General features: G+C 42.7%; 1 protein-coding gene across 1 annotated transcript in view; it reads right to left on the bottom strand.

Moving 5' to 3' along the window:
* The window catches only part of LOC113990074 (c-Maf inducing protein), a 130733-nt gene that overhangs the window by 72080 nt on the left and 33435 nt on the right, over positions 1-25218 (bottom strand). The window lies entirely within an intron of this gene.

Below are 25218 nucleotides of genomic sequence, written 5' to 3'. Positions count from 1 at the left end.
AAAACCAAATTCAACACTCTAAACAGCATAGCAGATTATTTCCAAATACTCCAACATTTTGGATCCCTAAATCCAAATCAAAAGTTCAGAGAACAACTGAGGTATATGTTTCTCTGCTTCGGATTTAAGTTCAGTACTTTAACCTCAACTCTCGTTCTTTGGAAAGTAAAAAAAAAAAATCAGACTCAGATCCAAAGTACCGATATAAAGTTTCAGTTTGACCCACATCCTAACACCTCCGCAGCCAATCCTAATAATTTTCTGCCAGTACCACTCTCAAACTACAGGATCAAAGGCTTTACTGTACATTTGGAGCCATTCCTGTGATGCAAGGATTAGGGATGAAGAAAGAGTGTAGTATTTTCAAAGGTGCAACTGCCTATGAGCGTATCTAGTGCATATCAGAGCATTACAAGCTCAGCCACAAACGCCAGTGCCAGACAAACCACACCTCTGAAATTCTTGTCTGGTCTCCCATTTTCTTTTTATCTCATCTAAGCTCACTGTCTCTACATGCCCAATTACAAGGAAGATATACCTAGTCATCAGCCCCTCCATTATTTTATTTTAGTTTAATATTTTCATTATTTTTTTCAGTTTCTTTCCAGTATATCATTCATTTGAGAGGTTATGACACAGAGCTGGAAACACAATGTTCCAGCCTGCTGCTGTGACCCCTGCCAGAGGCAGCAACACAGCAGTAATGCCTCGATGGCAGCAGATGTACTGTAGATGTCACTGAATTCTAACAGCACTTTCTAAAAACATGGCCCATACGTCTAATCCTGGCAGTAATCTAGCACTAGAGTAAATATATTGTTGTCTACCCAGAAGTATTACATCCGGCTCTAAATACACAGCTGCAGATGCACACAAGAGTCAACAACATCGCACTGTCTTCAGGATGAACACAAGCCCTGGTACTTTTAAGAACAGAGGTTGCATCATGAAGCACCAAATTGGTTATTTCAGTAGCTGCACTAGGCTTTACTCATGTGAAGAAAGGGACACATAACTCTTCCCTTCAGTAACTAAGAGCACCTTGAGAAAGTCATCAGAAAACAGTTAGTGCGCTTATTTAGAAGTCCAGGTACTGCAGGCACAGTTTGAGACAAGCAGCTAGTGGCTGCAACAACCTTCATCACACGAGTAAAGAGTTGAGATTCAACCTCTAAACTTGTCATTTATTCCCTCACACATTCATGAACAGAATGAAAAGCCAGTGAACTGCAAATTACGAGTCAATGCCAAACTCGCTGGATGAGGTTTTGAAGACGTCAGACCAGACAATCACAATGTTTCTTCTCAGGCGTTAAAAACTACGGTCCCTGACTAATGCTGCGCCCATTCTGTTTTCCTAGCAGGAAAAATCATCCTAGGACAAAGAAGAATGGAAACTGTATTGTTCTTGCTGAGAACTAAGTAGCACAGGCTCGAAACTCTGCCACCACAAATAAACAGAGCTACTGACGAGGCACGTTATGAGAACCGTCCATCAGCCTTACAAATGCATAAATAGCCGTGGCAGACCATTAAAATGTTGGATGAGAAGAGCTGAAGATGACATTTTTAGTGCCAAAAAATGGTGTTTAAGGAGTACACACACACACACACAAAAAAAAATTCATTCATGTCACCAGTTGCTGCAGGGTGAATGCAGCCCTTGACTCTGTTGGTCCTCTCAACAGCATTCAAACCTGCTCTGAGTACCTGCACTTCACAGGTGCTGAAGGTCGAGGGAAAAAAAGAAAACCCACAGTAACCGAAGCTTTATGGAATTTACCTTTTCCCTAATAATCCACATCACACAATTGCTCTCCACAGCATCTAATTAAAATGCCTTCGAAATGACAATTCTACAGGAATTTTGGACGCAAGTTATCAGGCCATTCCCAGAAATTACTCCAGCCACTACCCAGGTCAGATACAGATGATCAGCAGTTTCTACGTCATTATACTTGAAGTTTGGACTCCTTGAGACCTCAGCTGTCTCATGAATCATTTTAATCAATTAATGACATTTATTAATATGGACTGACATTATCTGCAGACAGAAATCAGCAGCTGAACCATCAGCACAGCTTTAAGAAGGCTGAGACTGAACCAGGCTGAGGATGGAGATGACTTGGGTGATGCCCTGTATGACTAATCAGAGGCTGAGACTTTTGTCCTGACCTGTAACCAAGCCTAATGCTCTCCACAAAGCATCAAACGTGTGAATTCAGACTACAGACAGAATTCAAGAGTTTAAAAATGTCCCTCTGAGTTATGTAAATACTGAAGTAAATCTAGTACTGAACTAGTACAGCCATATGCAACTGCATTATGGAAAATAAGTACACACTCTTGCATCTTCCTTTTTCCCCTGAATGGCCCCAAAATGCCCTAGGGATATTATTTAAAACACATGTGAAACCTGAGAATTTAATAAGTCTGAGTCTTGTTTCCCCAATTCCCATGAGCAAACAAATCAAGCCCAGGAAAATCCAGCCCCCAGTGAATCAAGTGCCAAGACCCAAATCAGGTGTCCTGGTTTCTGTACTGTACTCCAGTCCTCGCATTTCAGCATGTTTCCAGAGCCAAACCCAGCCAGATCACTGCCCAGAAAACAGACAATCATGTGGCAAAAGCTGCACTTCTGATCTAACTTGCTCATCTGGCCAGGCTCGTGCACATCGTGCCAACATCCAGTGTCACCCAGGCACAGGTTCCTCTGTGCTCATGTTTTGATGCCAACAGAAAAAGCTCTGAGAATGCAGAATCTCAAAGTTTTGAGATCAATTAGCAGAATTTAAAATGGGGCTTACACAACTGGCTGACAGCAGCAGCAGCAGAAGTCACCTCTCCCAGGGGCCCTGCCTTCTCCCTAGAACCCTGATTCTCTGGAGCGCCTGAGACAAAACTAACACTATGTTAAAGTCTGTACTTTATAAAACTCTTAGAAATACCCCATGGAAATACTACAGGGTTTTCTTATATGGGTTTTTTGTGTGTGGTTTTGGTTGGTTGGTTGGTTTTTAGTATTAATTAGTGCTGCATAATGCACCAGAGACCCAAAGCTAATGGCAATCACAGCTGAGGCAACACAGTCGCTCTGCCGCTCTCACCAAAGCTCTGCAGTTCACAAAATATGAAACCTTACTGAGTAAACCTGCCAGTTTTCACAAGTCTCTTCTTTCACTGCTGTTTATCTGAAACAATATTTAGAGATGAGTTTACCACCACCAATTAGAAATGGTAAAAGCAAAGGCTAAAAAAAAAGCACAAAACCCCCAATCAAACAGAAAATTTGTCATGTTGTTCATCTTTTTTCTACCTCCAGCAAACAGAACAGTAACTTTCCAAACCCAGTGAGACTGATCAGAAATTACATCTTCTCAGATGTTGGCAAGAATTCATCAAAAACATGCACCAATATCTCTTCTATCAGAAGAAGGAAATCTAGGACAGCTTTCTAGAGCCACTGTTTAAATATAAGCCTTAAATTCCTGAATAGAGCAAGAACACTGAAAAACTCAAAGCACTGATCTGGGAAACGTAGTGACAGGTCTTTTGTGCTCTCATTCTACAACTCTGCACTTCATAACTCATGCATAACTCATATTCACAGAAACCTGAAGAGTAAACCCACCATACAGTGAGAAGGAGAAGAACTGAAAATAGTCCCTTTTTCAATGTTTTAATCCCTTCCGTGAAAACAATGTGTTTCCATAATGCTAAATAACAAGTTATGTGTCTGCAGAATCAGGCTCCTTTTCCAATTATGAGCTAATTATTTGAATACTGAAAACAGAAAATCGGAGTCATCTTTCCTGCTCCACTCAACTTCTTTGTAAATTATTCTCAAAGAGCAAACGAGATTTCTCATTCCAATTGTATTCCAACGTGATCAAGACTTACTCCTTCCAACTTAGAATGTGTAACACTCTTTCATTTTAGGGACTATTAGAAATTAGAGGATGCCAATATTTTATCTGGCAGTCAAGAAAGCCTTTGAAGTTTGACGTCTACAGTGTCAAAAGACAAGTAACAACAGAACTTAATTTGTGCAGATGAGAAACTATTTAAAAATCAGTGAGGAAATTTCAGCAACACCCAGTCAGGATCTGGGCTCTCTGAATGTGTTCCAGTTAATGCTTCCACTTCTAACCAGAATGTGCCTGTACACAAGGGTGTGAGTTTGAGACAGTGACCTTAAATACACACAAGGGGAGTTCAACATCCACTCTCTGCATGCTTAGAAAGAATGGGGAGAAAAGCACAGCATTCTTTTCAGATTTTGATGTACATTTTTGGACACCCTTTCTGGACACTCTCAAGCTCAGGTTTGCTGTGCTTGGCAATCTCTTCTGTGTCTTTTGCAACACTGCGCACACACAAATTGCCTGTGGTTTCATGCTTTGCTTCCCATTTAAAACTAACACTTAAACAGTAGTTTTATTTTTGTTAAATAAAAGGTTCTTTTTTTTTCCCCTGAATTCTGACATCTATTTCTCTTTTTCAACCTGAGGGAAAAATGATTTTTTACAACTGACACAGATCACTCTCACGAGTAGTATTTTGTCTTTACTACTTTGATTCACTAACTCTCATTCATGTTATTCCTCAGCTTTTTGTGCTGTGTTCCACAATGACAGCAGGTAGCATAATGTTAATATTTGGACTGCAAGCTCTGATGACACATATATGTTGGAGACTGAACTGCAAAGAAAAACTAAGGTAAGGAATACATAACACGAAAAGAACCGCTTTTTCTCAAATTCTTACGTTGAGGGGGAATAAAAATAAGTCAGATACTTTCTATATATAATTTCTGTATATGGCTACAATACATCTACTGAAGGCAAGGTGGTTTTTTTCATTTTCCACTGAATACCAAACAAAGCCTGTATGGTTGACAATAGACAAAACCTGTGTGGTTGGCAACCCGGCTGGGGACAAGAGACCCCTCGTGTTTTCTTTGGGGTGTTAACAGTGGTTGGCTCAGTGCATTCAGCTTTTGGCTTCCCCAGCAAGCTCAGGTGCCAGTGAGCTCCTGGCTCCCAGGTACCACTGCACAGAGACACCCTCACAGAGACATCTGTCACAGTGAGACAGCCTCAGCAACAGGCAGAGACTCCACCAGCCTCAGCCCCAGAGGCAAATCCCCTTCTGGGGAGAAATCCTGTACATTTTACACACCCAAGTCTCCACATTCCAGCAGTATCACCTTCTCAGCCAACCCAGCAGCCCAGAGTGGAGGGAGAATTGTATTTACTGCCCCATATCAGCAGCGTGATGTACCACTTTTGAAGCCGTTTCTCTGCAGTGACGTGCTCTGCCTTCCCACCGAAGATTATGAAACCACTTTGAACCAAAGAGCTTCCTCCCTCACACGGCCTTCCAGGACCAGCGAGGGGAGATGAACCCTGCCCCGAGCACTCCCTAATTGCTTCAGCAGAAGCCGAAAGACGTCAGCAACTGGACTTTCTGCTCCTTATTCCCTGAGAAAGCAGAGAAAAATCTGCAGAGAGCAAGCCTCCCGTGGCAGGTTTGGTGTGAAAAGCCTGATCTTTGGACAGCAATGCAGGGAAGATAAAGGCTGACCTTGTGTGCTCCGAGCTGCGCTCCCTGACCAGGGCTCAGCAAGGGTTACTCCAGCAAACGCAAAGGCAGCGAATGCACTGAGAGTGCTACTGTAATCTCACCAACATCTGCAGCTAAACTCATCCCAGGGAGCGAGGCAGACCTTTCAAACAATCAAACCTGAAAAATCAGAAGTGTTTTAATTGCACGACAAGGGAGAGGAGCCGATCAGCTGCTAAGTTTGACCAGCATGTTTGTTATTGCATTCTGGCAGCTTTGCCCCAGCTTCCAGCAATCTATTCAGCTGATTTTAACAGGCTGCTTTGACCTTTAAGGCTCTTGAGGGTTTCCAGGTTTCACACACCTTCCTTTAGTCCGTGCCTTAGACTGTATCACTAGCTACCTGCAGAATTTGTTGCTTAGCTCATTTTGAAATATCTCAGATTCAGAATCTGCCTTCTCTCTTCAAAGAGTTACTTTAATTCTCGGCCAAAGACAATGAAGAACATCAAATACAAAAAAAACCTAACAAAAAAACAACCAAACAAACAAAAAAAACCTGCCAAACCCATTCATTTGCTGCCACAGAGAGTTATCTGCTTTATTGTGTACAAAGTAGTGAAAAAGGCACAGCCCCTAACTTGAAGACTTCATCTGTCAAAATAAAATCATCTCACACATAAGATGCCTTATCACAAAGTAGCACGGAACAGCTGAGCATAGTTTGTTTTCTTAAACTGCCTAAATTAACTTGGCAAAAGCAAGGACAGCACCACTCACAACGTGGCATGGCACAAGCCTACACTATGTGCCAGTTTTACAAAGCAACCATCCAGCTGCAAGTTCCACATCCTTGCAGGCACAGCAAACCTTAAGCTTCTCGCTAACACTATTTTCTTCCTGCAAAGAGAATGTGTCCTTAATAAATCACAGGAGCTCCTGGGATTGGCTGTCTATGACAGTGGCATGATATCAGAGCACAGTTTGGATATTAAAGTGCAGATTCCAGCTATATCCTGAGCATAGGGTTCCCAGCTCACACCCACACAGCCCGCATGCCACTCCTGCTATTATTTCTGTAGGCCACTTACTATACCTTATGGCAGCAAAGAGAACCCCTTGCTTTGACCAGTTTCAAATGCAAATTTGTTCAAACACTGTTAATGGTTCATTTAGTTCTACAGCAATCAATCCATATATTGCACTGGTGTCAGCTTTTGATGAAACACAGGCTACAACACCCCAAGACCACAGAAGATGCATATCCCAACCACCAACATGCACAGCAATACCGGCTGTGGGTGCTTCAGACAGAGAGAGCACGAAGGACTTATCACTGTAAGTTACATAAACTGGTGGAGAAATACAGAAGGGACATGTCCCCTAGGCCAGGGGACAGCATTCCCATTCCAGCTCTTGATCTGAAAGATCTTGTTATGAACACAGCACAGGGGCTTTGCAAAGTGACAGCTGGCTATCAATGAACAGAAGGAAAGCAACGTCATTCAGCCTCCAAATCTCTTTGTCTATCCCACTTAATTTATTTATGCTAAAATCTTGGAACACAGCAAATACAAAGCCACCACACATTTACTTCTGTAGGAAAAAGCCTGGTAAAAAACACTATTCAGCACAACTGTGCTTGGCATGGACTGTCAGTCATAAGCAAAGTCATAACAAAGGCCATAGGAAAAATTGGGTCAGGAGTGTTGAAGCACCTCTGACCTCACAGGCTGTCCCCAGAGAGCAAGGGATGGGATGTGCAGTAGTGGGAGTCTGTATTGTTGATACTCCAGCTCTGTTGATAAACAAAAAGATTTGATTCTGGAAGCAGATAAGCAAACATCTTTCATCGGGGCTAAAACAGATACATTTCAGAGCAATGTGCAACTGCCACTGATGCCTATCAGAAAGTTCCCTTTTGATTTCAATTTCAGAAAAAGATCAGCTTACCCACTGCAAAACAGCACTGCAGCTAAAAACCGCTCTCCACGTAGACAGGCAAAGCCTTGGCTAACCATATGTAGGATTATTTACCTGCGTCACTTATCTGTATGTCAGCAAAACCACTATTTCACCAGTCAATTTCTGCAAAAAAGAGGCCGAAAATGAAATGCAGCACGACTCTCTTTGTTCCCCTACTGTCCTGCTTCCAACCCTAGAGAAAATGGGAGGTGTTACAGGCACCAAAGGAAATATAAAACCCAACAGAGAACACACACCTAACTTACATGCAACAGCAACCTTCAGAACTACAGATTGTAACAAAATCTGAAAGGCTTAGAAGGAAATTACCTACAACATCCAATGAGTTAGGAGAAGAAATATAAGACTAATCTAGAAAAAGATGAGAATGCAGTTACAGTGTGTAGAACAAGGGTATGTAAAGTCAGGAATGGAAGGCACTTGTACAAAGAGTAAGTGCCACTTAGTCCACTGGGACTCAGAAGCCCTTTCTTCCCCTTGGGGTTCAGTCACTGTCAGGCTGAATATCTGCTTTGCTTCTTTGTGTCCCAGGTTCCCATATTCTAATATGAAAGATTTTTCTTTGTAAGGCACCTGGAGATCCATAGATGAAAGGCACAGCAGCAGAACTAGGTCAGACAACGCTGATGTATACAATTAACTCTGCAATTTACGTGGCTGGAAAGCGTAATTAAAACTCTAGATCCCTTTTCTCAAAGGTTCAAAATAAGACAGGGTGGGTTTGATTCCAAAATGTAAGACACATATTTGCACTTTGGTTTATAAAGCTGCAGAACAGCTTTTTTAAGTAAATGCTGTAGTTCGGAAGAAAGCAGAGGACAAATCCAGGGATTAGCGAGAGCCACGTCATTTCCTATGACCTATCCATTACTTTACCAAAACCTTTGAAAAAAAAAAAACCACCACACACACCGACACAAACTTCCTGTACTCTAACCACTGAATGAGCAAGCACCGTTACACTTCAAGAGATCCTCTGAGTAGCTGTACTATTGCACAAGCCACTGCACACAACACCTAAAACCCAAATCCCAAGTTTCTTCCAGTGCTACCCCACTGTAAATCTAAAAATATGGTTGCACGTACCAGTCAGACTGGGTCAAATGGTTTCTCTTGAAAGATGCATACAAGTCGTGTGTAGTGCAATGCAACACACACTTTTCTTCTTTTCTCTTCTTATAGAACCAGATCCCACAGGTTTCCCTGATTTCAATTACTAGTAGACACAGCACAGAAACCACCATCACAGTTGGCAGCAGCTGGCACCTTTTCAAAGAGCATCTGTGGAGAAACCCAGAAATGACTGGCACGGGATCTCTTAGAGGTGGTCTCACCACAAGGGCAGAGCACTGCAAGGAAACCTTTTTTCCAGCCCTCTGCCCTCGCTACACGCAGATGACCTCACTCGGCAAGGCTGCCTCCACCAGCGGTAATTCCAGCCGTAGGAACATACCAGCCACTCATAACCAAAATTATCAGGCTCCATCTCCAACACAGCAGCCAACACCGCCTTTGAAGTGGAAACTGAAGCCCTGGGCTTTTTGACTGTGTGATGAGGGTGCGGATAAACAGAGGCAGCCTTGGTTTCCTGGAAGAGGGGACAGGAATGAGGGAAGAAATGCCTGGCTGGGGAGGTCTGACGTTTGATTCAGCTCCGCTCTTGGTCTCCCCCGCTCACATACCTTTGCACACAGGGAGCTGGTGTGTTTACTAAGGGCTCTGGTTGCTCACTGGAGGTATGATGGGGCAAGTGTTCCTTCACCTACTCTTCTGCAGAAGTGATGGATTCCCCATCTGTTCCTCCCCCCCAGCTCCCCGGATTGCAGAAGGGCGGGACACAACAAACGGAGCAGAAACTGATGTTAGTGATCTTTCTTTTTTTAAAGCTGGTCTTAATACTTGTGGCATAGTACAAGCTATGTTTCTAGACACCAATTTAAAACACAAAGAAAGTGACTAAATCTCAGTGAATCTTCCTAGAAGTTATTAATTCCAGTAGGCTGAATTTACTGGATGACACAACGAACTGTGAAGCAACACCCACCCAGAGCTCTTTTATCTTGTCTACTATACAGACAAAACCCATAGGTAAGGGACATTCTACAGACTGGCAGTGTAGTGAAAATGTAGGAAAAAGGACACAGATAATTGCATCACCTTTTTTTAAATCCAAAGGGTTAATGCTAGTCTGGATGGTCTCCAATTGCATCAAGATGATATACTCAAAATGAAAAGGCTATGTAAAAGGCTCTGTTGCAGCCCTATAAATGTTAAGGGGTTTTTTCCTCCTCTATCTCAAATATGTCAGCTGTTACTGGAATTTATTGGTTAAATGGCAGCAGAGACCATTTAAGTAAAAAGAAGCAACATAACCACAAGAGAATTTATTTTATGATTTGCAACGAGGTGCAAATCCTGCCAACCACTTTAAACAATCAAATCAAACCTAATTTACCCTCACTGGAAGGACAAAGAGTATATAAATCTAGAAGAAACTGAAAAGGTCTGTTTCACTTCTGAGCCACGTGACCTTTCCTGGTAGAAACTCTAATAGAGTTATGGTATTATTCCTCCTTTTTTTGGTCAGAAAAACTAAGGCATGAAATAGTCATCTCTTCTGACACAGTAGATCAGTAAGGACAAAGCAATGCCTTGCCCACAGGTCCCCAAGAGCTCTTCCCAAAAGATTTTTTTGCCAAGAGCCCAGATGTCTAATGCCATTTGGGATACAACAGGAACCAGTGGCCTTTGTAGAAGGGCTCAGGTCTACTGCAGACTGTTGCATCTGTGAGCCTGTATATGCTCTAGATATCATTAAGTATATAAATGGCCCCTCACTCTTACGTACAGGTAACTGAATCACACCCTTTGTAACTACTGTCCCACAAAAAGTTCTCTAAGACTGCACTCCCCTCTTTTCTCCTCCCTATTTTACCACCACTGAACTCCAAAGAACATTAAACTAAAATGAGGCTGGCAGTGAGGAAAGGAAAAACAACCTGTTCGAGATGCAGCCACGCACACCAGCTGCACAAGCCACCATTGAAATTCTCCTTTTGTATATTTGGCATCTGTCAGAGAACAAAACAGGGAAAATGAAAAAGCAGAGTCTTTAAAGGACAGAGCACTCTCCCAAGGTTGTTTATGGCCTGCCTCTTGTTAAAATGTTTATTTGCATTGGTATATTTAGATGGGTTTTAAAAGCAAAGGCTCCCTTCCTCATGCCGATCTTTCATGGAGACCGCTGGTTACATCTGTTAGTGTTTATATGAGAAACAACAACAAAAAACTTGCAGCTCTTGCAAACATGGGTAACCCACACATTATCATGTGTGTGACTGTGGTGCACTTACACATTCCTCGTGGAGGAGATGAAAGGGCACCGGGTTGCCGAAAGCACCACGCAAGACCAGCTACTCTGAAGAGCTCCAACGTCAAGAAGTCTCCAGTGTCCCAGCAGCTTCCCTGTGTGCTGGAGCCTGCGGTGCAGCCCACTGTGGCTGGGTCCCAGGAGCCAGCAGGCATTAAAGGTGGTATTCTGCTTCGTACACAGCCAAAACAGTGCTCTCTCTTAATGTCTCCTTCTGACTTGGGGCAGGGCAAGGCGAGGGACACACTGGTCTGCTGCCATTAACACCAGCGACTGGCTGACCTGGACAGAGGCACCAGGATGCTATCAGGGAAGGCTGCAGGAATCTTGCAGTCACACCCTGATTAATTGCTTAAGACAGCTACCTGATGTCCTAGACATTGATTTTAATTCAAGGAAAAAGATAAATAGAAAAAGGCTTCTTGCATTCGTGCAAATCCTCACAGCAGAGCCTACACCCTGTCTCTGCCCAGCCTTCACCACTGTACCGAAAAGATGAGCCTGAAAAGCAAAACTACACAACTGGGAAGGACCAGCACAGTACAGCTGCAGTAAGGAACCAACTCTGACCATCCCCACACGTCTGAATCAGCAGGATCAATGGTGAACGCCACAAGGATGAGGCACTTCCCTACTATCTAATTCTGACCTACAAATATCAGTCACCAATAAGGTTATCCCAGAGAAATCCTTCCATCTGAGAAAGGAGAGGAGTTAAAAAACAGAGGGCAGAAACCTCTCCTCCTCCACCTGACCCAGAAAGGCAGAGGTGGGCCCACACACAGAACCGAAAAGCAGAGCCCGCACCAAGGCCGGTTGCTGAGGAACACAGGAATCACCCATAAATGTGGCTGTTCCAACAAAGGGGCTCTAAAGTGTGGTTACTATGTATTTACACAGTTGCTTTATCTCCTGTAGCTAATACAGCGTGTTTGCTTCGGTTTTTAAAAGTACAAAGTACCCACACAGAGGAACACCAGAGCAAAGATAAATTAAATAAATAAATAGAAACCTAAAGAAAGACACACCATGAAGGAGTCTTGCTCACTTCACCTATGAAAACAAGCACTGCAGTGTGCATGGAGCAGTGATGGGCAGGTGAACAGTCAAATCCCACTGATCACCTAAGAAATGACCGATTCAGGTCATTCAGGCAAAGATTCAGGCCTGAAACGTGGGTGATACAGTTTTAGGTCTGGCTCTACGTTTCTGGTGTGTCTATATTATGAATCGCTGTTGTCTCAAGAGGTCAGCGTCAAGAGGAGAGGAATGATCTGAAGGTCAGCACTGCTGGTAAGTAAACAAGGGCAGACAGACCCAGACCACGAGGCTGAGACGCGATCGGGATTCCCACTCAGGCACAGGTGCTGCCTCTAACAAAAACCGATTGCTGTGTGATTGGAAATGGCCCCTGCCTGGTCCCAGGGCCAGGCAGCAAATGCACAGCATGGGTGTTGCTTCCTGTCCAACTTGTGGTAACAGTTGTTGATTGGAGATTATTTGTGATGTTGTCCTTGCTGTCAGCCCCTAGAAAAACGTTAACTAAGTTTTCTGTGTGAAAGATAAACATTTGTCAAAAATCCCAGTAGGAATTGCAAGGAGTTGACAAAGAACAATCAAATGAGCAACGAGTGTGACTGACAGATTAGACATCTCGGAACACCAGATTTCTAAGGCCTGCAATTAATCAAAACCTCATTGTAACTCCTAAATTAGGAGTCAGAAAAATTACCATTAGCCTGTAAAAGAAGAAAAGGGGGGGAAAAAGGGAAGTAGAGAAGAATAAAGGAGATACCTCAGGGTAAACAACCAGTTACATTGATTACCTTGTTTATTCAGTCTTGTAAAACAAAGATTAAACAGTCAAAAGGAAAGCAGAAAGACTCATTTGTATTTAATGCACAGAGCATGTTCCACTCTCTGCTCTACCAAATACTTGAGATATGACCAAGTTTCTTGCAGGCAAACATTTTTGGAATTTCCCATTATTTCTTGGTGACTACACATTCGTGCTCATTTCAGCCAAGACCCAGCCATCTAAGATATAAACTCCTGAAATCCCTGTCACAAGCAGGCTTAGAAAAAGCTATGTAGCTCCTCTGAAAACGACTCACAAGTATCTTAACCTAGTCACCCAACCAGCCTGTTGCTTTCAGAGCTTATCTCCCAACGTATCAGTTTCCCCTCAATTAAACCAGGCTATTAAAACTTCACTGTAAAAGAAGCTATTCATTAAAGTTTTGTCACATCCTTGGATGAAAATGCCCCAAGCAGATGCGAAGAGTTACAAGATTTGCACTCACAACTGAACCAAAACCGAACATAAACAATTACGGTGCATTTGCACACAGCAAGGGAGATCCCCCCTCCTCCCACCTTCCTTCATGCTCCAGTGCTCCCTTTTCAGAGGATGGCAGCTGTTAGCAAAACAATGAACGAATAGAGTGCACAAGAATATTAACACCAAGAACATGAGATTAGACCTCAGCAAGCGATTTTCTCTCCTACGTACACAGGCCAAGTATTCATGCATATATATATATATGTATATATATATATATATACACACATAGATATGCACAAATATATGCACACAGAGGATTCTTAAAGGAGAGGATCTTCAGCACAGTTTGCACCCTTGCAATCACAAAAGCAGATTACTCTTAGTCAAATATTGTTAGAAATTACTAGATGTTCAAGTTCCACACTAAACAGTAAAAGGATTATAACCTCCACCCAACTCCTGTACATAACGCACGTCATAACAAAGGCCACACACCCCAGGTGTGTGGGAAACAATGAATAATTCTTCCCAAATTTACTTTTACTATACTTCATCCAGAGTCAATGTTCAGAACTGGATAAAAGTGAGTGGAAATGGTATAAATATAGACATTCTTTTGAACGAGAAGCGTACAGAGTATAATTTACAAAAATTACTACTGGAGAGGTATGTGAAAATAAAATATTAAATACATCTAATTTTGTAATGACAGGTCACGACAATTTGTTGTACTTCAAAGGACTGAATTCAGTATGTTCCCAACGATCACAAAGTACTTTTTTCTCCCACAGCAAATGTACTTTACCGTCGTATTTTCTGGTAAACACGCCTACTTCTAAATGCTAACACTTTCTTTTAATGACCAACAAAAGTCACAATCACGAAATTTCCTGACAAACTTGAACAAATTATGTCTTTGGCAATCACAGAGAACACCATGCATTCCTCTTCATGCCCTTCAATCTTCTCTGCTCTTTGCTTGGTATTTTGCAGATTATTCACATTAGTATTCGCTGGAGTCAAACACAACCCACATACTAAAACAGAGGTACCATTCCCTAAAAAAAGTGCAACTTGATGATGTGCAATCTTTTCTGCAAATCCAAGAACCTTCCCTGGGCATGGGCAGACCCACAGTGTGATGGCCAAATTCATCTCCATCTGTCCTGAACTGGTTGACGGCGCGTGACACGGAGCGAGAGGAGCAGGAGGAGGGACTGCACGGGGAGCGATGCAGTATTTTGAATGTAGCTGACTGAAGAGTTTAACAGCCCCAGCACATGAGTTTGCTGCAAAATCTATTACGCAGGTTGTGACCTTCATCGGCCCAGACTGTTATCAAAAGCCATTGTATGAGAATGTCAGAATGCCACACCACATTGCAGCATTCACATCGAGTCCATTCTCTTTGCTTCTCTCACTCTCTTGAAAATTGAAACTTCAGACACTGCTGAAAAGACTGTGAATACATCTACAGTCCAGTACACACTGGAATACAGAGAACAAATTTTCTGCTCGTATTTCTAGGGAAAGGTTCCCCTGAGTTCCCAGGAGATAGAATCACAGAATCGTTTAGGTTGGAAAAAGACCTCTAAGATCACTGAGTACAACCATTAACCCAGCATTACCACTAAATGCCACACTAAACCATGTCGCCAAGTCCCATACTTTCCCATCTTTTAAATCCCTCCAGGAATGATGGGTCCACTGCTTCTCTGGGCAGTCTGTTCCAGTGTTTGACAATGCTTTCAGTCAAGAAATTTTTCCTAATATCCAACTTAAACCTCCCCTGGCACAACTTGAGGCCATTTCTTCCTGTTGTATCACTTGTTAACTGGGAGACTGACCACCACCTCGCTGCAACCTCCTTTCAGGTAGTTGTAGAGAATGAGAAGATTTCCCCTGAGTCTACTTCTCTCCACGCTAAACAACCCTAGCTCCCTCAGCTGCTCCTCATAAGACCTGTGCTCCAGACCCTTCCTCAGCCCTGTTGCCCTTCTCTGGACACACTCCAGCACTTCAGTGTCTTTCTTATCATGAGGGGCCCAGAACTGAACACAAGATTCAAGGTTCACTAGTACCCAGTACATGGGGATAGTCACTGCCCTGGTCCTGCTGACCACACTACTGCTGGTACAACTGATGCCACTGGCCTTCTTGGCCACCTGGGAACATGCTGGATCATGTTCAGCTGCTGTTGGCAAGAACCTCCAGGTCCCTTCCCACTGGGCAGCTTTTCAGCCACTCTTCCCCCAGCCTGGAGTGTTGTGTGGGGTTGTTGTGATCCAAGGGCAGGACCCGGCACTTTGCCTTGCTGAACCTCATACAACTGGCCTCAGTCCACTGATCCAGCCTCTCCAGATCCCTGTGCAGAGCCTTCCTGCTTTCAAATAGAACAACACTCCTGTCCCACCTGTTGTCGCCCTGCAAACTGACTGAGGGTGCACTTGATCCCCTCATCATCATTGATAAACATACTAAAGAGAACTGGCACTGGAGAACACCACTAGTGACCTGCCACCAACTGGATTTTAGCTTCATTCACCACCCCTCTCTGGGCTCTGCTGTGAGGATTTGCATGAATGCAAGAAGCCTTGAGCAGCCAGTTTCTCAGGAAAATGCTGTGGGAGACAGTGACAAAGATTTTACTGAAGTTTAGGTAGACCATACCCACAGTTCTCTCCTCATCCACTAAGCAGATCGCCCTGTCACAGAAGGAAGTCAGGTTGGTTAAGCAAGACCTGCCTTTCCTACATCCCTGCTGGCTGGGCCTGATCCTCTGGCTGTCCTGTACCTGCTGTGTGATGGCACTGGGGATGAGCTGCTCCATGAGCTTCCCAGGCACCAAGCTCAGGCTGACAGGACTGGAGTTCCCCAAATCCTCCTTCCAGCCATTCTTGTAGATAGATGGGTGCCACAATCAGACATATGTGTTACTGTGTCAAAAAAGCCCAAAAAGTTTGTCCATGTACCTAGATCAGGTCAAAGACACAGTAAAATACTTCCTGCCCAAGCACATTTTTACTAGTGTGCTTAGGCCATGGGTGGCCCTTCAGAAGCTGATTTGTCTATCTGCAGTAATTAACAACTCTTCTGTGCTCCTTTGGTTTTCCACTCATCAGAGAGCCCTACCCAGTGAGGCAGCAGTTCCTGGCAGCCAGTGCTGGCACCGAAAGCAAATAATACAGATGCCAATTTCTCAGCTCAGTGAAAGACGGTGAGAGAGCCAGAAAAATTGAGTGGTGTTTCTCTGGATGTTCCCATGCAAGGTCTCTTCCCGCCACAGGTCTGCTGCCATCAGGCAAAACATTTCACCTCCAGCAGAGCGATGTTTAGAAAATAAATAAAATCACTTCTCTGTGGAATAAACTTTATAATGTTGCCTCATCATAGACACTCGACCAGGGAGAGATCCACCACACATTCCCTTTCCACATAACTGCAGATATTTATACTGGCTGATGAAGAATATTTGGGGCCCAAACTCCACAAATATCTGCAGATTCTTCCCAACTGGCTCAGAACAGCCATTTGGGGAAAGGCAACAAGAAAAATCTCCCTTCTCAACATGCTTTTACTGGCCAATCATTTATCTATTTATGGTAAAAACCCTTGTGTGGTACATGATACCAGGCTTGGAAAAGCAATACAGCATCCATGTTAGCAAGTCAGTGAGCTCAAATACGAGATTACTGGTGTCAGACTCGCATATTAGTGAAACTTTGCTGATCTCAGTGTAGGTACTCTCACTGGAGATTGCAACAACGAGCAATTAGTTGAATGAATGCTGAATTAGATGAATGGTGGAAAGAACTCCTCCAAATGAAGTCAGTTCTGTAAGAGTAACCACCACTCCAGTAACTGCAGTTACTTTTCTTTTGAAAAGTAGAACTAGTTAGCAGGGTCTGGCAATACTCTTGATAAGAAAAATTCCGATTTAAAACCAAACTTTTAGCTTTCTAGCTAAAAGGCTAGTACAACATGCCAGGAGGTCCTGGGAATCATGTAGGGTATTTTAGGGCGAATCTACAACTGTCACTATGATTTATGGCTATAGAGGCTGGCAGAATCTGCTTTTCTCCTCTGCAGTCCAGAGAGGAATCCTTAGCCTGACATGAGCTCAGAGAGATGCTCCTTGGGATACAAGGTCATTGACCCACCTTTACATTTTACTTTCATAACTCAAGGCTTGACAAAACAGCAACCCTGAAAGTCGATCTGACATCAGCAAGTTTATCTTCTCTAATTGCAGCGTTGCCTCCAAAATTTAATATATTACCTGATGAAGGAAAAGAAAAAAAAAACCCTTCTCACACGCACACAGATTGCACCACACCTTTCCCAGCAGCTCAGTGCTGGGAGGAGACGTGCATTTTAAGGTACCAGGCGTTTCAGTACACAATTGAAGAGTCATGTCCTTCAGGAGCAGACTGGTGGGTGGTTTGGCAGTTCCATGTCTTTCATTGCTGCTTGGGCCCCAATGGCAAAAAGCTGAAATGGTGACAGAGCAAGGAGCATAAACCCTCTGCTTTAGTTTCCAGTCATTCCTGGTTGAACTTCCTTTTTTTTTTTTTTAAGGGAGAATTCAAGCAAAGTTTTAGTTCTAAAAATTCCCAACAATAAAAGCGTAGTTATCACAGAACTCTAGTTAATCTATAATCTTTACAGGAACAGTGTGGCAAGAACATACACCTATATTGAAGTTTATATGGTTGAATGTGTCCTAACGCAGCCAGAACTGGATGAACAGGAGGTAACCAAAGCCCCATCCCTGCCAAAAAGCTTAGCACTGAGATTCACTGGTCAAAACTGATCAAATCAGTTTTATTTTTAAAGAGAATTTGGTGCTTGGAAAATGAATATGGTAAGAACTGCTTCTAGAGCCTACGTGAGCCAGCACAACATAAAATAAACCTATGGCTGAGAAGCCAACCTTGAAGTTCTTTATTTAACCTACAGTCAGTGAAAATGGGCTGCTTCTCTTGGGCAGAGTTGTGATCTAACCCTTTACCTCCTCTTGCAGCCCATTTCTGCTTTACCATTGTCCCCTCAGCTGGGCTACTTCAACCATTTGCAGCTTTGGAAGGTAAAGGGGATCAGGGAACTGATCCAGGCCAAAAATAATCCCCCCTCCTTTTTTCCAGTGCTGATGAATTTCTTGACCTCACTCACCAGGCTGCCTGTAAACAGCTGGACCACCCAAGCAAAGGATGCTGTGGGGGCGGGAATGACAGGACAGGAGGCCTGAGGAGCCCCAGCCAGCTCTTACAGAGACAACTTTTCAGCTGACAGCTTTTGTCAGTCCAGCTATGGCCTTTTCCACCAGCCCAGAAATACCTCGATTCACTCATTTTCTCCTCTAAAGCTGCCTGCTCCTCCTCACTGCTGTGAGCAGCCTTGCTTAGGTAAACGATGAAAAGCAAGTTAAAGCTGAAACCAGAGCAGAGTCATAAAATCACAGAATCATAGAACATTTAGGTTGGAAAAGACCTTTAAGAGCATACAGTCCAACCACAAACTTCCATATAAAATGTGGAAAAGCAGCTGTTTTCCTCTCCAGTCAGGCCTGGATGTGAAAGAATTTCAAGCAGCACGACCTATCAGTGTTTTGTCCTTTCCAAACCCAAGAACACAAGACCTGTGCTGCTCAAGTGATAAAGATCAGTAAACTCTCTATTGAAGTATTGCTGGGTTAGTCAACACAGTTCAAACCTGGAGTAGCGTGGTGAGATGCAAGAGCCCGCTTTAAATTCCTGTTAGAGCAGCTTATGGTAAAACTAAAAATTCCTGGGGACTCTAAGCTTGCATCTGCCTACTTTTTAGAGACAGCATTGCTCTGGCTCCCATCAGTCAGGTACAAAACAGACACGCTATCTGGTATTTCATAAAGGCCATTTAGACACTGTTTCAAGTGTAGCCAAGGAAACTGCTCTCCTCATGCTGCCGATGCTTATCTCTGTCCAAACCAAAAACACAATGTTAAACTTAACTGTTGTTCAAAAGCACATTTTAGCATCCAAACAGGAAACTAGAATCGTTTTAAAACACTTGTCTTCCTTCAAACTCTTTTAACAGAGAGCAGTTCTCAACCCCTAGCAGCACAAGTAACATTTCTCTAAGCACAGACACTCAAACAGGCTCCTCTCTCCACAACTACCCAGCCAGCTCCAGAAAGTGCAGAAGTAAAGCACATCCAGTAATTGTTCCCATTCAAACGGCTTTTGTAATCCCAGCTTGGGGGTGGTGCACATGGAGGAGATGGGATTTCCAAATAAGGATGTCAAAATAGAGGCCAAATTCGAGAAACACCGAGCATTCTGTTGTGTTCTCCATCAGCACCTCCAAAGGGCTCCACTCTAGCAAAAAGTTGAGTATTTGAGTAAGAGACTAACTCCAGATTTTGGCCAAGGAGATTGCCATCTTTAGTACACTTGAAACACGAGCTAGGACACTTTATCTGTCCTTCTGTATTAGCACATTTGTTTTCAAAAGTCCCAGCACTTGTGTATTTGTATAAAGCCTCTGCATTATTTAATAGAGAACCCTGAATGAGACACGCAACCGCTGCCTGCCAACCTACAATGAACCTGCAGACATGTTGATTTTATCTGTTTAACAGATTAGGGTTGCACTGACAGATGGACAATGCTACTGTTAAATTAATTAAAAATTAATACCATTAATGTTGGATGAGCATGAAACAAATTACCTTTGAGGTAAGATACTTCTAAATAGGGGGGAAAAGGAAAGCAGTTAATGACGTTTGAAGATAATACCTTCTACTTTTAAAGTTATTTACTTCCAATTCCTCCTTTCTCTTCTGTTTTTCCTTTGGCAATGCTTTTACTAGCCTATATTCTTGTCTGTTTTATTTGTGTTAGCTAACTACTAGTGCACTTACTCAAATTTATAGAACATAATGGCAAGCCAAATCATTTCAGATGTCCCTTTCATAGAATATAATGTACTGGTCAAGATTTAGAGAACTATTAAAAATACATCAAATCACTCCCATTTTCTACCATTAGCTTTTCGTTAGCAAAAAGTCAAATTAGTATCTCCTTCGGTTTCTCCTAAGTGGCATTCTTACAAAGCCCATAGATCAATTCAAGTCTCCTTCCCATTCTCCTTACGTTTCTGAGGCAGAAGATTTAGCCTTCTGGGTAACATGCAGCTGGTAAATTTTTCTGACATCACTACCCACACAATTTTGTGAGGGCGCCCATTGAACCATTGTTTGCAAGCAAGTCTTCAAAATTACTAACCAGGGTAAAAATTCTGCAGTGCCAAGAAGTCAAGCTGAGCTACTCATTTCTTAGTATCCACAATTCAATTAGCTGCAAATACCACAGCAGCAGCAAACCAGCGTTTCAATTTCTGCTGGCACATAACTCTATAAACTCAGTTCAGTGTTCAGATTTAAAACAAGTAACCTCTCCACTGCATAAATCAGATACTGATACTTAGAAATATCTTTCCAAAAGAAAGATAAACAGGATGAGGGAGCAATCAGGAGTATTTTAAGATCTGTTATTTTAAATCTGAACTATAAGACCAATTGCTACTGCAATTCTCAGTTTCACAATTTTATATCCAACAATGGAAGACTAAATATGTGGTAACTGAAGAAAATTCTGTCTCCACACTGATACCCAAATATCAGAAATCTGATATCCCCTGCAAGCCTACCATGTAAAGAAACCAAAGAATAAAACATTCCAGTGGTCATGCTAGGCAAATCAACCCAAAGCAATGAGGGCCCAAGCTATTAAAAAGGATTTTCTTCTTGACTTCAGTGGCAGCACTTAAATGCATAAACTTCAGTCGTACATATAAAGGGCTGTCAGGGGGCACACATTTGCACACATTTTACTGTTTATGATGATCAAGATAAACTGGCAATGGATGCAGAGTTCTGTGTATTTTGGCCCCAGCTGTTAAATTAGCTGAAATATAATGTTTCAAGTTCAAAATGGTAAAAGACCCTGTAGCCCACAAGCTGAAAGGTAGGCTGTTGGAAGGCAGATAACAACAAGAGGAATATGGGTAACTGCATAGAGTGTAGTAGTTTTGGATCGCTAATCATCATAAAATTTTATGTGTCAGGATGTTCGATGAAATTTAACTCAACTTTTGCAATGAATTTCAATGGGAGGCACAAGTGACAGGCTGCCACGCTTTGGCATCACTTAAATATCTACAACACAACCAGTTTTTTATAGGCCCATGTATTATTATCCTGGTATTTCGTGCTTCTGATCAAAGCGGCTCAATTTCAGTACATTACTCAGCACAGCATTTAATTAAATACATTTAAAATTAGTGACAGTTTTTTTTAAACCATCTTTTCATGAAATTACTTAGACCTCTGGTTGTATAAACCCCTTCTTCTACGTTTCTTCTGTGAGGGGCAAGGGGGAGGAAAGGATAGAGCTCTCAGCTCAGTTCCTGGAATATTTCTTTTCCTAACTACTGCTTTTCCTTCACTTCCTTCACTTCCACTGCTACATCCCCACCTTTCAGAGAGAAGCCCACAGCATTAGCAGCTCCTGGCCCAACAGTTCACTCATGCACTCCAACGCAAGGTGTTGGTACTCTCTCCATGGGACAAGTTCTGCTGGTGACACTGGACATGGAGGGCATTTAAAACACTTGTCACAGAAGTTCTTCCTCTGGTCTCCTCAGCTGCTGAACTACTTATTAACTTTGCTGCGTTCGACCCATGCCACATTTTGACAAAGTAAGAGAGAAGCTGTTAAACAATCACTTTTGACATGAAAGAGCCGTCTGGCATCCCCATGGGACACAGATTAACAAAGCCAGTTTGCACTCCAGTTGTCACAACAGAGTTTAGACCGGTGACTTGGTTTCAAAGGTGAACTTGAACAACAGATACGAGCAGGTGAAAGGTGTCACAATGAGGTCACCAGCCTATTTCACTGCAGGGCAGCCCCTGCACACACAGCAATACAGATTACGTCCTTCAGTCACTCCTGGACTGAGTCCTGCATCCAAGAAGTGATATTTGAACCTCCATCACCACTTTGTTCTTTGGCCTCTGATCCAAGTCCTCCAACGAGAATATTGATAGTTGCTGTGGAACCACAGTTAATCTGATGTTTTGTTTGATTTTTTTAGATGGCACAAATACTCGGGGAGAGATTCACAAAGGGACAGGGGTGATACAACTCTGCAGTATTTAAAGTCCAGGTGCACAGCTCCCCCCATAATGCACCCAGCACCTGGCCAGGACTTTGCCACCTAGCCACAGCACAGTCACCAAAAGGTGCTTGTGAGCAGAAGAGGCATTTCCAGAGAGAACAACCTGCATCAGATGTGACCTGAGATGTGGGAACATGCTGGCAGTTTTGCTGTAAAATCAGTTAATTCACTTACACCCTTAATGCTTCAACATCTCCTGGGCAGTTACAGGGGAGACTATAAACAAAAAGAAAAAAAATCCAAAGGAAGTACAAAAATAAACCCCAACTTTACTGGATTGTGAGATACTCCAGACACCAGGCAGGCAGTATCAATGCCAGCAGAGATCAATACTCCCACAAAATAGTGTTATGCTATGCCTAGAAAGCAGAGGGAGCAGTAAGGGATATCTAACACAAAACCACCCAGCTCTCTTCAAGAATAGCTGTGAGAGCAGCAGCAGTGGCTGTACCATACGTACAAGTAATTACTGTCAGGACTCCATCTGGATCAAACGTTTGGCGACTGTTTTACTCGCAGAAAAATCTCCAAGTTAAAACTGAATTTTGAGTTCTGAGCCAGCACCTCCCTGTAATTCTCCTTTTGTCTTTCCGTACAACCACAGCACTTAACTAAGGATTTTCTGCTTGTTTCTTGTTCTTATCCTGCAGGACAATTTTGATTCACCCAAGACATTTAACTGGGAGGTAACAAGTGATATTATTTTCACCACAAACAGTCCCGCTTTTCATTTTTAAACGATTCTGTGGCAAGCTTTTTAGTGTTCCACATAAATATAAATAAAATAAGAAGAAAAGCAAACAAACATGCAATCCACGTTTCCTTTTCTCAGACAACCAAGGGAAAGAACAGAAGCAAGCCCTGCCCAGCTACAAAGCCAAGGTTTTCAGGTGAAAAAATGGAGATTCAGCTTCAAGCTCTGTTCCACCCCATCTCCTACCTTTTATAAAAGTTCAGCAGTGCACAAATGAGATCATACAGGAGGACCTAATTAGCTGTACTTTCTCACTGCTGCTTACCTTGCAATAAACTTAGGTATGTAGAAATGTCCTCATGCAGAGACTCGAAACCCAGGCTCCCTCTGTCCACAAGAATACCCTGACGAAACTAAATACTTTTTTTTTTCAGATGACATTTTTCCCAGCATCCACTGCTAGAATTGCCCTCTGGCAGAGAGGGAACATAAGAAACTCCTACTGATGAGCTCAAACGTCCAGCACTGCCATCACTGTACCTCTAGCAAAGAATCTAACAGGCAAACAGTGATTTCCCCTGTAATAATTTTCCAGCCTCCAGCAATTCATGGCTCCTCTAGAGAGAAAGAAATACCATGCAGGTCAGTTCCACTACAAAATCCCATAAATTACATTCAAATAAAAATAAAATTTCAGAAAGAGGTAGGCAATGAAAGTCAAGGTCCAAAAAGTAAGTTTTCAGTTTTGAAGAGACTTCTATCACAGTCCAGCTGTAAGGTCCTTTTTCCTCCTTCCACACTAAAATCCTTTTCAAGGCCAGAACTACAGTAACCCTGGCACAACCTGTGTACCACAGACTCAAAGCAACAGGCTACAGCCATTGAATGAGTTTAGACAGCACATGGAAAGGGACCATTTTGCTTTTATATTTCCACTCCCAGCACGGGGCTTGGTGTTTGGAGTGGCAGATTTCAAATGAATATGTCAATATTGACCAAGAGAAGCTGGTTCTAATATAAAGTATAATTAATTGCTCAGGAACAGCTGACTGCATTATTACATTTCAGGTAAGGTCTCTTTTTGGGCACAGGGACAAGCCAAGTTCTGTGGAGTAAAAATAAGTCATGCTACAGTTCTACCTGTAAAGACTTTATCGTATTTGCGAGCTCAAACTGTAACTCAGGTTTCATTTTCACCCCGTAACACCAGTAACTCATCAACCACTTCCTGCTGAACCAGCCTGTGCTCAGCCAGTTCCTCACACAGCTCCTGATGTCTCACCCCACAGTCACTCCTGTCTCCATCCCAGTTCCACGACACGAGTCTGCTCATTTCAGTGACTATTGCACTGAAGACAAGCCCAGTGCAAGAACATTAGATGATTAATGCTTTCCTAATCTATTGTGCAAAGAGTTAAAGATTAATACTGTTTTACAGGGGAAGAAACTAAGGTGGAAAGGGAAAATAAATACCATTCTGACGACTAAATCAAAAATTCCTGGTGTATCACTCAGCTACACACACAGTTATTACCATAAGACATGCAAACTTTACACTACAAGAGATCAACTGCAAGGGACCAAAAGGAAACACCCACTCAAAGGTTTCACGTTCAAGAACAATTAATAACTCATTAACCTAAAACTGATTAATTAGAAAGGTGAACAGAGTCACTGCCTATTTTTCAGGAATCATGACTAATTCTTCTTACTTATTGAGGACTTGATACAACATTGCTTTTCCTCATGCATCTCAACAGCTCCTTCTTCACCCCTCTGGCATTGTTTTTTATTGAAATCATTCCCCATTTCTGGTTCATCTAAAATTCAATCAAACAGGAAATAATGAACACGTGTGTCTGTAACAGACCCTTCAGTGCCTGAGGAGCACATGCTGGAGTTAAAAGCTATCACCAAGGTTGGAGCTTTTTGGGACCCAATTCCACCCTGTGTGAACATTGCTTATACAAAAGGCTAATTTAAGAGGAAACCACAGTGCTCAGTGAGCGCCAGCCCCGTGAACAAGTCAAGATTTGGGTGGTAGAAGGTCCAATCTGAGACAGTACATAAGGGTGGGGGCCCAAGCAACATTGCTTA

The sequence above is a fragment of the Pipra filicauda genome, unplaced genomic scaffold, assembly GCF_003945595.2.
Source record: "Pipra filicauda isolate LSUMZ 115617 unplaced genomic scaffold, ASM394559v2 scaffold203_size1373443_pilon, whole genome shotgun sequence".
Classification (NCBI taxonomy): domain Eukaryota; kingdom Metazoa; phylum Chordata; class Aves; order Passeriformes; family Pipridae; genus Pipra; species Pipra filicauda.
Note: the sequence above shows the minus strand (reverse complement) of the source record. Positions and strands in the feature narration are given on the sequence as shown.